The sequence below is a fragment of the Phalangium opilio genome, unplaced genomic scaffold, assembly GCF_054372755.1.
Source record: "Phalangium opilio isolate 3A_F unplaced genomic scaffold, DU_Popi_V2 ptg000246l_1, whole genome shotgun sequence".
NCBI classification, from domain to species: Eukaryota; Metazoa; Arthropoda; class Arachnida; order Opiliones; family Phalangiidae; genus Phalangium; species Phalangium opilio.
This window is the reverse complement of record NW_028324225.1, coordinates 5,679,509-5,696,443: the sequence shown is the minus strand read 5'-3', so window position 1 is coordinate 5,696,443 and position 16,935 is coordinate 5,679,509. Positions and strand designations below refer to the sequence as shown.

The 16,935-nt window shown below is 32.5% G+C and overlaps 1 long non-coding RNA gene across 2 annotated transcripts; it reads right to left on the bottom strand.

Annotated features, from left to right (window-relative positions):
- Positions 1–10,401: 10,401 nt before the first annotated feature.
- On the bottom strand, positions 10,402–15,860 carry LOC149612273 (uncharacterized). 2 transcript variants are annotated; one of them, XR_016376403.1, is made up of 3 exons: positions 15,010–15,860; positions 10,680–10,744; positions 10,402–10,603 (listed from the first exon to the last, which is right to left on the bottom strand). It is a non-coding gene; the product is annotated as an uncharacterized LOC149612273 (long non-coding RNA). The 2 variants fall into 2 exon arrangements; XR_016376404.1 differs by lacking the exon at positions 15,010–15,860 and adding an exon at positions 13,049–13,353.
- Positions 15,861–16,935: the final 1,075 nt, after the last annotated feature.

Here is a 16,935-nt window from a genome sequence, read left to right as displayed (position 1 = left end):
AATAATCAATATTAAAACTATAAAATTAAAATATACATGAAATTAGAAAATGTGTGTTTAAAAGACCCCACTTGTCTGTTGAAATGACTGTGAAGGTCCCCACTTGTAAATTTATCGAGTGTGAAAAATGAAATTGAAATATCTGATGGAATTATATAGGCTTTGACACTAATTTAAAACATAATAATTTATACACAAATGTCCCCAGATATAAGGTTGGAAGACGGTTAAGGTCCCCACTTGTAAACCTGAAATCAGCTCAAAACTTAAGTGTTAAGCTAGAAATAGGACTGATTACTTAATTTCATTATAATAATCAATATTTAAACTATAAAATTAAAATATACATGAAATTAGAAAATGTGTGTTTAAAAGACCCCTCTTGTCTGTTGAAATGACGGTGAAGGTCCCCACTTGTAAATTTATCGAGTGTGAAAAATGAAATTGAAATACCTGATGGAAATATATAGGCTTTGACACTAATTTAAAACCTAATAATTTATACACAAATGTCCCCAGATATAAGGTTGGAAGACGGTTTAGGTCCCCACTTGCAAACCTGAAATTAGCTCAAAACTTAAGTGTTAAGCTAGAAATAGGACTGATTACTTAAATTTCATTCTGATAATCAATATTTAAACTATAAAATTAAAATATACATGAAATTAGAAAATGTGTGTTTAAAAGACCCCTCTTGTCTGTTGAAATGACTGTGAAGGTCCCCACTTGTAAATTTATCGAGTGTGAAAAATGAAATTGAAATACCTGATGGAAATATATAGGCTTTGACACTAATTTAAAACCTAATAATTTATACACAAATGTCCCCAGATATAAGGTTGGAAGACGGTTTAGGTCCCCACTTGTAAACCTGAAATCAGCTCAAAACTTAAGTGTTAAGCCTTTCAAAGGTCCGATTACCTAAATTTCATTATAATAATCAATATTTAAACTATAAAATTAAAATATACATGAAATTAGAAAATGTGTGTTTAAAAGACCCCACTTGTCTGTTGAAATGACGGTGAAGGTCCCCACTTGTAAATTTATCGAGTGTGAAAAATGAAATTGAAATACTTGATTGAACCATATAGGCTTTGACACTAATTTAAAACCTAATAATTTATACACAAATGTCCCCAGATATAAGGTTCGAAGACTGTTTAGGTCCCCACTTGTACACCTGAAATTAGCTCAAAACTTAAGTGTTAAGCTAGAAATAGGACTGATTACTTAAATTTCATTCTCATAATCAATATTTAAACTATAAAATTAAAATATACATGAAATTAGAAAATGTGTGTTTAAAAGACCCCACTTGTCTGTTGAAATGACTGTGAAGGTCCCCACTTGTAAATTTATCGAGTGTGAAAAATAAAATTGAAATACCTGATGGAAATATATAGGCTTTGACACTAATTTAAAACCTAATAATTTATACACAAATGTCCCCAGATATAAGGTTGGAAGACGGTTTAGGTCCCCACTTGTAAACCTGAAATCAGCTCAAAACTTAAGTGTTAAGCCTTTAAAAGGTCCGATTACCTAAATTTCATTATAATAATCAATATTTAAACTATAAAATTAAAATATACATGAAATTAGAAAATGTGTGTTTAAAAGACCCCACTTGTCTGTTGAAATGACGGTGAAGGTCCCCACTTGTAAATTTATCGAGTGTGAAAAATGAAATTGAAATACCTGATGGAACCATATAGGCTTCGACACTAGTACAAAATCTAATAATTTATACACAAATGTCCCCAGATATAAGGTTGGAAGACTGTTTAGGTCCCCACTTGTAAACCTGAAATTAGCTCAAAACTTAAGTGTTAAGCTAGAAATAGGACTGATTACTTAAATTTCATTCTGATAATCAATATTTAAACTATAAAATTAAAATATACCTGAAATTAGAAAATGTGTGTTTAAAAGACCCCACTTGTCTGTTGAAATGACGGTGAAGGTCCCCACTTGTAAATTTATCGAGTGTGAAAAATGAAATTGAAATACCTGATGGAACCATATAGGCTTCGACACTAGTACAAAATCTAATAATTTATACACAAATGTCCCCAGATATAAGGTTGGAAGACTGTTTAGGTCCCCACTTGTAAACCTGAAATTAGCTCAAAACTTAAGTGTTAAGCTAGAAATAGGACTGATTACTTAAATTTCATTCTGATAATCAATATTTAAACTATAAAATTAAAATATACATGAAATTAGAAAATGTGTGTTTAAAAGACCCCTCTTGTCTGTTGAAATGACTGTGAAGGTCCCCACTTGTAAATTTATCGAGTGTGAAAAATGAAATTGAAATACCTGATGGAAATATATAGGCTTTGACACTAATTTAAAACCTAATAATTTATACACAAATGTCCCCAGATATAAGGTTGGAAGACGGTTTAGGTCCCCACTTGTAAACCTGAAATCAGCTCAAAACTTAAGTGTTAAGCCTTTCAAAGGTCCGATTACCTAAATTTCATTATAATAATCAATATTTAAACTATAAAATTAAAATATACATGAAATTAGAAAATGTGTGTTTAAAAGACCCCACTTGTCTGTTGAAATGACGGTGAAGGTCCCCACTTGTAAATTTATCGAGTGTGAAAAATGAAATTGAAATACTTGATTGAACCATATAGGCTTTGACACTAATTTAAAACCTAATAATTTATACACAAATGTCCCCAGATATAAGGTTCGAAGACTGTTTAGGTCCCCACTTGTAAACCTGAAATTAGCTCAAAACTTAAGTGTTAAGCTAGAAATAGGACTGATTACTTAAATTTCATTCTGATAATCAATATTTAAACTATAAAATTAAAATATACATGAAATTAGAAAATGTGTGTTTAAAAGACCCCACTTGTCTGTTGAAATGACTGTGAAGGTCCCCACTTGTAAATTTATCGAGTGTGAAAAATAAAATTGAAATACCTGATGGAAATATATAGGCTTTGACACTAATTTAAAACCTAATAATTTATACACAAATGTCCCCAGATATAAGGTTGGAAGACGGTTTAGGTCCCCACTTGTAAACCTGAAATCAGCTCAAAACTTAAGTGTTAAGCCTTTCAAAGTTCCGATTACCTAAATTTCATTATAATAATCAATATTTAAACTATAAAATTAAAATATACATGAAATTAGAAAATGTGTGTTTAAAAGACCCCACTTGTCTGTTGAAATGACGGTGAAGGTCCCCACTTGTAAATTTATCGAGTGTGAAAAATGAAATTGAAATACTTGATTGAACCATATCGGCTTTGACACTAATTTAAAACCTAATAATTTATACACAAATGTCCCCAGATATAAGGTTCGAAGACTGTTTAGGTCCCCACTTGTAAACCTGAAATTAGCTCAAAACTTAAGTGTTAAGCTAGAAATAGGACTGATTACTTAAATTTCATTCTGATAATCAATATTTAAACTATAAAATTAAAATATACATGAAATTAGAAAATGTGTGTTTAAAAGACCCCACTTGTCTGTTGAAATGACTGTGAAGGTCCCCACTTGTAAATTTATCGAGTGTGAAAAATAAAATTGAAATACCTGATGGAAATATATAGGCTTTGACACTAATTTAAAACCTAATAATTTATACACAAATGTCCCCAGATATAAGGTTGGAAGACGGTTTAGGTCCCCACTTGTAAACCTGAAATCAGCTCAAAACTTAAGTGTTAAGCCTTTAAAAGGTCCGATTACCTAAATTTCATTATAATAATCAATATTTAAACTATAAAATAAAAATATACATGAAATTAGAAAATGTGTGTTTAAAAGACCCCACTTGTCTGTTGAAATGACGGTGAAGGTCCCCACTTGTAAATTTATCGAGTGTGAAAAATGATATTGAAATACTTGATTGAACCATATAGGCTTTGACACTAATTTAAAACATAATAATTTATACACAAATGTCCCCAGATATAAGGTTGGAAGACTGTTTAGGTCCCCACTTGTAAACCTGAAATCAGCTCAAAACTTAAGTGTTAAGCCTTTAAAAGGTCCGATTACCTAAATTTCATTATAATAATCAATATTAAAACTATAAAATTAAAATATACATGAAATTAGAAAATGTGTGTTTAAAAGACCCCACTTGTCTGTTGAAATGACTGTGAAGGTCCCCACTTGTAAATTTATCGAGTGTGAAAAATGAAATTGAAATATCTGATGGAATTATATAGGCTTTGACACTAATTTAAAACATAATAATTTATACACAAATGTCCCCAGATATAAGGTTGGAAGACGGTTAAGGTCCCCACTTGTAAACCTGAAATCAGCTCAAAACTTAAGTGTTAAGCTAGAAATAGGACTGATTACTTAATTTCATTATAATAATCAATATTTAAACTATAAAATTAAAATATACATGAAATTAGAAAATGTGTGTTTAAAAGACCCCTCTTGTCTGTTGAAATGACGGTGAAGGTCCCCACTTGTAAATTTATCGAGTGTGAAAAATGAAATTGAAATACCTGATGGAAATATATAGGCTTTGACACTAATTTAAAACCTAATAATTTATACACAAATGTCCCCAGATATAAGGTTGGAAGACGGTTTAGGTCCCCACTTGCAAACCTGAAATTAGCTCAAAACTTAAGTGTTAAGCTAGAAATAGGACTGATTACTTAAATTTCATTCTGATAATCAATATTTAAACTATAAAATTAAAATATACATGAAATTAGAAAATGTGTGTTTAAAAGACCCCTCTTGTCTGTTGAAATGACTGTGAAGGTCCCCACTTGTAAATTTATCGAGTGTGAAAAATGAAATTGAAATACCTGATGGAAATATATAGGCTTTGACACTAATTTAAAACCTAATAATTTATACACAAATGTCCCCAGATATAAGGTTGGAAGACGGTTTAGGTCCCCACTTGTAAACCTGAAATCAGCTCAAAACTTAAGTGTTAAGCCTTTCAAAGGTCCGATTACCTAAATTTCATTATAATAATCAATATTTAAACTATAAAATTAAAATATACATGAAATTAGAAAATGTGTGTTTAAAAGACCCCACTTGTCTGTTGAAATGACGGTGAAGGTCCCCACTTGTAAATTTATCGAGTGTGAAAAATGAAATTGAAATACTTGATTGAACCATATAGGCTTTGACACTAATTTAAAACCTAATAATTTATACACAAATGTCCCCAGATATAAGGTTCGAAGACTGTTTAGGTCCCCACTTGTAAACCTGAAATTAGCTCAAAACTTAAGTGTTAAGCTAGAAATAGGACTGATTACTTAAATTTCATTCTGATAATCAATATTTAAACTATAAAATTAAAATATACATGAAATTAGAAAATGTGTGTTTAAAAGACCCCACTTGTCTGTTGAAATGACTGTGAAGGTCCCCACTTGTAAATTTATCGAGTGTGAAAAATAAAATTGAAATACCTGATGGAAATATATAGGCTTTGACACTAATTTAAAACCTAATAATTTATACACAAATGTCCCCAGATATAAGGTTGGAAGACGGTTTAGGTCCCCACTTGTAAACCTGAAATCAGCTCAAAACTTAAGTGTTAAGCCTTTAAAAGGTCCGATTACCTAAATTTCATTATAATAATCAATATTTAAACTATAAAATTAAAATATACATGAAATTAGAAAATGTGTGTTTAAAAGACCCCACTTGTCTGTTGAAATGACGGTGAAGGTCCCCACTTGTAAATTTATCGAGTGTGAAAAATGAAATTGAAATACCTGATGGAACCATATAGGCTTCGACACTAGTACAAAATCTAATAATTTATACACAAATGTCCCCAGATATAAGGTTGGAAGACTGTTTAGGTCCCCACTTGTAAACCTGAAATTAGCTCAAAACTTAAGTGTTAAGCTAGAAATAGGACTGATTACTTAAATTTCATTCTGATAATCAATATTTAAACTATAAAATTAAAATATACCTGAAATTAGAAAATGTGTGTTTAAAAGACCCCACTTGTCTGTTGAAATGACGGTGAAGGTCCCCACTTGTAAATTTATCGAGTGTGAAAAATGAAATTGAAATACCTGATGGAACCATATAGGCTTCGACACTAGTACAAAATCTAATAATTTATACACAAATGTCCCCAGATATAAGGTTGGAAGACTGTTTAGGTCCCCACTTGTAAACCTGAAATTAGCTCAAAACTTAAGTGTTAAGCTAGAAATAGGACTGATTACTTAAATTTCATTCTGATAATCAATATTTAAACTATAAAATTAAAATATACATGAAATTAGAAAATGTGTGTTTAAAAGACCCCTCTTGTCTGTTGAAATGACTGTGAAGGGCCCCACTTGTAATTGTGTTAAGCCTTTCAAAGGTCCGATTACCTAAATTTCATTATAATAATCAATATTTAAACTATAAAATAAAAATATACATGAAATTAGAAAATGTGTGTTTAAAAGACCCCACTTGTCTGTTGAAATGACGGTGAAGGTCCCCACTTGTAAATTTATCGAGTGTGAAAAATGAAATTGAAATACTAGATTGAACCATATAGGCTTTGACACTAATTTAAAACCTAATAATTTATACACAAATGTCCCCAGATATAAGGTTCGAAGACTGTTTAGGTCCCCACTTGTAAACCTGAAATTAGCTCAAAACTTAAGTGTTAAGCTAGAAATAGGACTGATTACTTAAATTTCATTCTGATAATCAATATTTAAACTATAAAATTAAAATATACATGAAATTAGAAAATGTGTGTTTAAAAGACCCCACTTGTCTGTTGAAATGACTGTGAAGGTCCCCACTTGTAAATTTATCGAGTGTGAAAAATAAAATTGAAATACTTGATTGAACCATATAGGCTTTGACACTAATTTAAAACCTAATAATTTATACACAAATGTCCCCAGATATAAGGTTGGAAAACTGTTTAGGTCCCCACTTGTAAACCTGAAATCAGCTCAAAACTTAAGTGTTAAGCCTTTAAAAGGTCCGATTACCTAAATTTCATTATAATAATCAATATTTAAACTATAAAATTAAAATATACATGAAATTAGAAAATGTGTGTTTAAAAGACCCTACTTGTCTGTTGAAATGACGGTGAAGGTCCCCACTTGTAAATTTATCGAGTGTGAAAAATGAAATTGAAATACCTGATGGAACCATATAGGCTTCGACACTAGTACAAAATCTAATAATTTATACACAAATGTCCCCAGATATAAGGTTGAAAGACTGTTTAGGTCCCCACTTGTAAACCTGAAATTAGCTCAAAACTTAAGTGTTAAGCTAGAAATAGGACTGATTACTTAAATTTCATTCTGATAATCAATATTTAAACTATAAAATTAAAATATACCTGAAATTAGAAAATGTGTGTTTAAAAGACCCCACTTGTCTGTTGAAATGACGGTGAAGGTCCCCACTTGTAAATTTATCGAGTGTGAAAAATGAAATTGAAATACCTGATGGAACCATATAGGCTTCGACACTAGTACAAAATCTAATAATTTATACACAAATGTCCCCAGATATAAGGTTGGAAGACTGTTTAGGTCCCCACTTGTAAACCTGAAATTAGCTCAAAACTTAAGTGTTAAGCTAGAAATAGGACTGATTACTTAAATTTCATTCTGATAATCAATATTTAAACTATAAAATTAAAATATACCTGAAATTAGAAAATGTGTGTTTAAAAGACCCCTCTTGTCTGTTGAAATGACTGTGAAGGGCCCCACTTGTAAATTTATCGAGTGTGAAAAATGAAATTGAAATACCTGATGGAAATATATAGGCTTTGACACTTATTTAAAACCTAATAATTTATACACAAATGTCCCCAGATATAAGGTTGGAAGACGGTTTAGGTCCCCACTTGTAAACCTGAAATCAGCTCAAAACTTAAGTGTTAAGCCTTTCAAAGGTCCGATTACCTAAATTTCATTATAATAATCAATATTTAAACTATAAAATTAAAATATACATGAAATTAGAAAATGTGTGTTTAAAAGACCCCACTTGTCTGTTGAAATGACGGTGAAGGTCCCCACTTGTAAATTTATCGAGTGTGAAAAATGAAATTGAAATACTTGATTGAACCATATAGGCTTTGACACTAATTTAAAACCTAATAATTTATACACAAATGTCCCCAGATATAAGGTTCGAAGACTGTTTAGGTCCCCACTTGTAAACCTGAAATTAGCTCAAAACTTAAGTGTTAAGCTAGAAATAGGACTGATTACTTAAATTTCATTCTGATAATCAATATTTAAACTATAAAATTAAAATATACATGAAATTAGAAAATGTGTGTTTAAAAGACCCCACTTGTCTGTTGAAATGACTGTGAAGGTCCCCACTTGTAAATTTATCGAGTGTGAAAAATAAAATTGAAATACCTGATGGAAATATATAGGCTTTGACACTAATTTAAAACCTAATAATTTATACACAAATGTCCCCAGATATAAGGTTGGAAGACGGTTTAGGTCCCCACTTGTAAACCTGAAATCAGCTCAAAACTTAAGTGTTAAGCCTTTAAAAGGTCCGATTACCTAAATTTCATTATAATAATCAATATTTAAACTATAAAATTAAAATATACATGAAATTAGAAAATGTGTGTTTAAAAGACCCCACTTGTCTGTTGAAATGACGGTGAAGGTCCCCACTTGTAAATTTATCGAGTGTGAAAAATGAAATTGAAATACTTGATTGAACCATATAGGCTTTGACACTAATTTAAAACATAATAATTTATACACAAATGTCCCCAGATATAAGGTTGGAAGACTGTTTAGGTCCCCACTTGTAAACCTGAAATCAGCTCAAAACTTAAGTGTTAAGCCTTTAAAAGGTCTTATTACCTAAATTTCATTATAATAATCAATATTAAAACTATAAAATTAAAATATACCTGAAATTAGAAAATTTGTGTTTAAAAGACCCCACTTCTCTGTTGAAATGACGGTGAAGGTCCCCACTTGTAAATTTATCGAGTGTGAAAAATGAAATTGAAATACCTGATGGAACCATATAGGCTTCGACACTAGTACAAAATCTAATAATTTATACACAAATGTCCCCAGATATAAGGTTGGAAGACTGTTTAGGTCCCCACTTGTAAACCTGAAATTAGCTCAAAACTTAAGTGTTAAGCTAGAAATAGGACTGATTACTTAAATTTTATTCTGATAATCAATATTTAAACTATAAAATTAAAATATACATGAAATTAGAAAATGTGTGTTTAAAAGACCCCACTTGTCTGTTGAAATGACGGTGAAGGTCCCCACTTGTAAATTTATCGACCATTGAAAAGAGCACGTCGTCTGCTAAGATATAGAAGTGGATTAATAAAATTGAGTTAATGTGTGCATTCTGGTTACCCAGGAATTTTCTTAGTGGAACCGTGGATCACTGATCCCACTCCAATTTAATCTTTAAACTGGACCAGGCAATTTTTTAACTTGTGCAACAGCCATATTTCCCACTCTTGCCCCTGGACACCATGAAGTGCAGACGGGGTAGAAGCGTGATCTGGTGGGCTGGTCTCCATTCCAAGCCTCTCTCTATTCTCTCAGCCTAGCACTGTTTACAAAAATGTACAACTGGACTCCTGGAGTCGAAATTTGTGTTAATATGAAAATAATTATAGTGGTTCCCATACATTATTTTTTTAATAAAAGTAGGAATTAAAGATGGTCTGAGCTATTAATAAAGTGGTTTTTGACCAGTAAACTTGTCTTATTTCCTAGCCTGCTCAGGTCGAGGAAGAGAAGTTATCGGGTGGGCTGTGTTCTGGCATTCTGGACGTCCGCTTAAAATTTGGCTTTTTAAACCACTAAAATGATTACAATTTTCCTTAATTTAGTAGGAACAAGATTTATTACGCTTGTCAGTTATCGATGTAAAAAATAATCTACGAGAAGGCTTCGAAAATATCGTTGAAATCTTTCAGATTCCTGAAGATAATCAGTTTATGTAATATGGAAAGCTCTTGGAAAAAAACAATCTTGGCAAAACATGCAAATCCAAGACTGCCTGCAGATATTAGCATTGAATTTTAAGCTTGACATATGCAACCGTTAAAGTTATTCATTGACGCCACCAAGAATTATTCATATGTTTTATTTATTTGTTGTTTGCTACATAAAGTCAGAGTTTACCGCCTTGTACTACAAATGGTTATAATTTTCACAGTAATTGTATATAAGAGTAATAAATGCATATATATATATATATAAAATACAGTTGGTTATAGTTATCACAGTTAAATATATATAAAATTAATAATTCATCGGTGGTAATAAAGTGCAATCTGATGTTAAGGTATTGGTTTTCTTTAGGTAGAAATAAAATTGTTTGATTCATTTAAACAGACATATATAACTACTTGAATATAAGCATTATTTGGTATGTTGAACATAAAAGAATACTTATTTGAACCTTTAAAACATTTTGGTAAGTAAAATAAGGGTCTAGTTCGTCAAATTTGAGGAAATTTAAATTAAATATGAAGAATATTTGAACTGGAAATGCTATAGTTTTCAATCTTCATTTAAAGCAACGGAGAGAGCAAAGTCTTAAGTATATGCTATAATTAAAGGATAAAGATTATGAATGTAATTATTATGTTCTTTAAACTGTTAAAAATAAGGTAAATGCATTACCAAAGGCGGAATAGGAAGTCTATGGGCACTTTTAAGGCGTTATTTGTTACTTGCAGTTTTTTGACCTTAATTATACAGGTAAATAATTAGAAATTTGAAATTGTAATTTATTACTTGAAAAATAGATGACTAATTTATCATTGAATTTAACTATTTTATGTCTTATTGCTAATTGGCTAATTAATTAGTTCAAAACCATTTTTCTAATTGCTATTTATAATTATTTAGTTGCCAGTTAATTAGCACAGCTCAGCAAGAAATTAACATATTAAAGGTATTCATGTTTTTTTGAGATTTTGAAAGATACAAACAATTTTCACTAGCGCGATTACCCTAAAAATCTTCCTACTATTGAAGCTTTTCATTATTACAGGCTAATAAGAGAAACCTTAATTAATTCTGTGATGCTAGAACATATCAATTTAAGACTAGAGATTTTAAAGAAGCTAAATGCGAATAATATTGCAAAAAAATTCGAGAAGAATTGGTTTGGCATTGTATTTTATTAACGTTGTTTTACTTATTTATAACAAATTTCTTTATAACGGTGTTTTCATTCCCAAATTTATCGACATTTCAAAATAAAAAATGGCTTGAAAAGAAAATTATTTGTAACCACTAAATATTTTGCTTTAAAATTGCCTTAGTTCTTTTAATTTACCTCCCTTGTAATTTGAACAATTACTTAAAAAGAAGCCTATTAAATATTTAACCCACAGTTTCTAAATACGATTGAAACAAAGTGTTTCTACCCTTTTTGTCTATTCATACATCTAGATTTTCCAGAGTGAAAATATAGTAGACAGTGGCGGCGCCAGGATATTCTTTGGTGTAGGCTAAAGGTTTTTCACAAATATGGGCCCCTTTTAATTATTTTTAAGAAAATTTTAGAATTCATTGTTTAAATTGTTTGTGAGTATTTATTATCGTAACTCAAAGCCGGCCTGTGCTTTTTTTGTAAGCTTCGAAACATTTTCCATAAAGCTTAGTTAAAGGGGCACACTTCATAGGTTTCGACATTGATAGACAAATACCTTAGTCTAATCGATCATGATATTCAGATTTCAAAAATGTGCGAAAGAAACGAAACCATTTCAATCCGAAAGGGGATCCGACTCATCCTAGCTAATGCTAGTGGCGAATAAACAGTTGCATTAGAGAGTTTAAGCTGAAACTACGCGTACTCTTTATTTAGCAGTCCTTAAGGCCCGTTTTCCATCGAGCTTTTCAAGGTTTTGCTTCAAAAACTGAAGCATAACACTATAGCGAAATCAGAACCCGTTTTCAAACGCGCTTTTTTGGGAGCTTTTCAATCAGATTCGCGTGAAATAATCGAAAAGCTGATATCCTACATGGGTAGATATTTGCTTTCCCTTTTATCCTAAAAAGCGCTGACCAGGTAGTCAAGTGGTTACGTTATTTCTCTCGACCAATAGAGTAGTGGCACTCCATGTTAATTTCTCATAGAGTGTAACATAGCCAAGGCATGCAGATGCCATTACTTAGATCATCAATATTTTCTAGCGTCATATTTATTGCGATTTTTTTTTCGACAGCCGCGGGTTTTAATAACAATAATAGTAATAATAACAATAGCTTTATTTCATGAATATTCCTATCAGTTTACAACTGGTTTACTTAGGAGTCCGGTTTAAGTTAAATATGTTAGTTAAAATTAAACAATATCTTTGACATATTCCAGGATCTTTGTTTTAAAAACAGATATTGAATTAATTCTTTTTATGTCGTGTGGGATAGAGTTCCATAATTTTATTCCCCTGCTTTTTACGGAATAGAAGAATTTGGATTTTGAAACATAGTCTTTATGTACTCGGGATACTTATTGTTAAAAACCTTTTGCATAAAAATAGCTAAATGCAATGTATGGAGTTGGTTAAGTGTTAATCTCACTCGCATTTAATTACATTCAACTACACAACAGTCCTAACTTCGTATCAAAATTAATGTTAAATCTGACACCACCCCCCATTTGTCACGGACCGTCACAAATTTCGAAACCCCCTCCCTCAATAAGAATGTGACGTAGTTTATTTACGATCCCTTAGACATGTTTATTTTTACGTGAAATTTTTCACATCCTTTTTGTCAGTAGAAACAATGGGCTTTAATAATTTCCCTTCTCAACGAAAGTGGGGCCAAAATATACTACATTAAAATTCAGGGCGTCGCTGGGCCCCTAACGGCGTTTATGGGCCCCCAAATTGAAACGAAAAGTAGGCTGTAGCCTGTGTCGCCTACCCCTGGCGCCGCCACTGATAGTAGAAAATAAAGGTAGGATCCTCAATTATTCATAATAGATAAATCGCGCCGGCATTTATTACAATACTTTTAAATCCTACGACTCATACCGTTCGAAGCTCTCTGTTTGAACTTTCCATCTGTAGGCACTGATTGCGATTGAGTCTCAAGTAATTAATTATGGCTTTAAAAACTATTTAAACGCTTCAATTTTCCTAATTTATTATGAATACGAATTATTACTTATTAATATTTTCAATCCACCATAAGGTCATAAGATATGTTCCATAAGTTTGTCACTGGTTACTGAGAGCTTGTGTTGAAGTGACGTTGACAAAGGCTTAACACAGACTAAATAGAAAGATGGACTGGAAAACCGAGTGTACTCAATTCTAGCGTCCATCTCGATAGCTCTCAGTAAGTCTTTAGCATAAGTTTCATACTTACGGAAAATAACTTATTAACTTATGATCCACCTTATTCCCTATCGCCAGAAAATAGGCTTATCTTGTGATTCGTGGAGGAGAGGCAAGGTCTGTACAAGGTCTACGCTTCGCATTATTAGGTCGGAGCATCCTTCAGGGGTGGTAAGCGGGAGATTCTCCTTTTTGTAGTAGGGGGGCTCTAGTAATTTTTTCCCTTACTATGACGTCTTACGTGGGCGAGAAACAAGTATCCGCGTTAGCTGCGTCCAGAGACAGAGAGAGAAAACGTCTCTCTACTTCGAAAATTGTATACCCCCTTTCTTCTTCACCCCTACCTAACTTTCAATGGTTTAGGGCGAGGCCGATTATCCGTTATAAATTCAAATCTTAGGCGGTAACGGCAGAGAGAATTTAGAAGGGGAGTGGAAGGCCCCCCTTGACTCTATTAAACGTGATGACGCCCAAACAAGATGTCGCGTTGAGCTTTTTGGGGTAGGCGAGTTTCCGGTCACGTGTTCTAAAATATCTCTGTTACAAACGCATCATACCGGAAATTGACCTGCCTAGATAACGTTTAGCATACGACGTTGCGCTACATTCCAAACCACCCCTTCCACTCCCCTTCTAAATTCTCTCTGGTAACGGCGCGTTGCGCTTCGCCTTTAGTTGCTTTCAGACTAATTCTTTCTGAAAGGTAAATATTATTTACTTCATGAACTTTTAATTTAATGTAAGGTTTTACAAATCTACGAACTATTATAAGAATGAATTATTGCCATCACCTTTCAAAACAAACCAAAGCTGACGATGATAAAATTAAAATGAAAAAAGTTACTACTTGAAATAAAATTTGTTACAAAATACTTGGTCTTTTCATTTTAAATATAGGTCTACTATGGGTACATTATAATTATCCTAAATAACGGTGAACATTAGCAATTTTGAATGGAAAAAAACCTTCGTGTTTACACGTATATAGCGGTCTTTAATGTCGTTCACCATTTTCCGGACATACAAACTTTATATCTCATATAAGACAGCTCGAGTATTCTTTGGCGCCCACGTATGACGTCAATGGAAAGAGCTAGACGAGAGAGGTAGCTAGAACGGTAAACCGTAAAATCCCAACACCGAATACGCCCGCCTTGGAGGAGAGGCACGGGAAGAAATTCGTCTGTCGGCTGCTACTGTAACATACCACAGACGAATTTCTTAATTTTCTTCCAGTTAATCCCCTCCAAGAATCCCGAGATAGCCCCAACTTAAGACGATTGGGATTAAGGTGGATTAGCTGTCATAACCGAGACAAAATAACTTCCCCACTGTTTTCATCTAAAAGTAATTAATCTAACCTTGATATCTCACAAATGTCTGCGGTAATTCAAATTACGCTTGGAACCAGTTTCCATTTAAACGACACTTTAATTAGGATTATTTTAAATTTGTGTAATTAGTCCAAAATTAACATGTTGTGAAGGAATTGCAAAATAAATGCGAACAAACCAGAAGCCTTCCAGAAGCTATATCAAACCCATAATAGGGACTTGGCAGTACTACATCATGCAACGTCAGTCTACCTTCAGTAGTGCTAAAAAACCTACCAGGAGGAGGGGCTTATATAGCTTTCATTCTGTTAAAAAACATACCATAATGGCGCTGGGGGCGGAGTTAAGCCCGAATTGCCAAGTTCCTATTCTTCCAATTAGTTGCAACAATTAATTCTCCTTTTCAACAGAGATTAACGCCGATAACGATGAAGACACTTGTACGCGACTCTTAAGTCACATAACACAAGCCTGCAGTGTACCACATGACCACGTCCACGGTTTTAGTTATTCGTAAACCTTCGGTATAGTAACCCATAATGTACCCAAAGAGAAACGAAGAGTGAAATTTTCTTGTCCACTTTTAAAAATATATTTAGCCCAAGTCCCAAAGGCCCCACGTCAAGTGATGCTATCTGTCTCTGTTATCCGATCTATTTTATCCCTTTCATGCATTATCATTATATATAAATCCGCCTACAATTCGTCACGTAGATTTTCTTGTCAGAAGTAAATGAACTTAAAGCTACAACTCTATGTTAAATTTTATTTTCAACAAGCCGTTAATATAATTTTAAACATATTTAGCCTTATCAAACACAATTAGAAACTCTCCCAGATAATAATAAATACATTTCAACCATAAGATTTCTGGAAATCAGAGGCAAAATTCAAAAATAAACTTTTCGCGCCACGGTAATCTACTTCTGTCTCCTTTTTACCAGTCTTTGAACAACACTCCTACCCCGAACCCGATTTTCATCTGTTTCTTTCATGTACATGTAAAGAACCAACAGTAGTTGGCAGAACAAAACAGAAGGTGTATAATTCTCCCCTACATTCTCTGCACTGTCATAATGGATGGCAACCAGACGAGATTCTCCTCTCCTCTCGTTTTGTTGTGAAATCATAAACGCGTGAGGAAATTTTTTTCTCGCTATAGGATAGGCGACTCCGAGGGGTCGGTCATTTACGAAATCCAACTTAAGAAATAAGAAATCAATAACAAAATCAGAAATCCGGAATGAAATCAAACTTATTTCGCTGATTTCGAAATTTTACAAAAATCCGAAATCAGTAACGAAATAACGAAATCAGAAAATCAGTAAAGAAAAAACAAAATAAAAAAATCATTGAAAAATCACAAAATCAGTAAAGACATCGCGAAATTCATTAAAACAATCACAAAATCCAAGAAAAAATCTCAGAATCCAACGAAATCAACAGAAAAATCTGAAAATACGAGGAAATCACAGGAAATACCTCAAAATCCGTGGAAATATAATCCGACGAAATCCGTGGGAATTTATCGAATCTTGAAATGAATCAAAATCCGACGAAATCAAACGATACACGAAGAAATCAAATTGGATTTCGAAATCCCCTACATTTTATCCAAAATATCCAACCCCTCGCTCTACTCCTTACCTCCGACGGCAGCTGACGCGATATATACACTGTTCCAGCTTCGGTGGTCAGTTCAAGCAATGCTAGGTCTCTATGGGAGGTAGGTTTTTGCGTACTGCCAACAGAAGAAAGCAATACTGATATTTAGGATTTTAAAACGCGATATTCTGTATAATGAAACAAAATATTTGTTCGTCGTTACATAGAGACCTATTTTTGCTTGTGCTGAAAGCCACTGCTGATAACCAATACTGGAACAAAGTATATAAGTCTATAAATCCACAGGTAAAAAAACAACAAAATAAATCCTCCTCTCACAAAGACTTTAATAACTCACTTTAATACAAGAAACTTTTTCTGTTATAGTTAAAATATTGATTATTAGAATGAAATTTAAGTAATCAGTCCTATTTCTAGCTTACCAATTAAGTTTTGAGCTAATTTCAGGTTTACAAGTGGGGACCTAAACCGTCTTCCTACCTTATATCTGGGGACATTTGTGTATAAATTATTATGTTTTAAATTAGTGTCAAAGCCTATATGGTTCAATCAAGTATTTCAATTTCATTTTTCACACTCGATAAATTTACAAGTGGGGACCTTCACAGTCATTTCAACAGA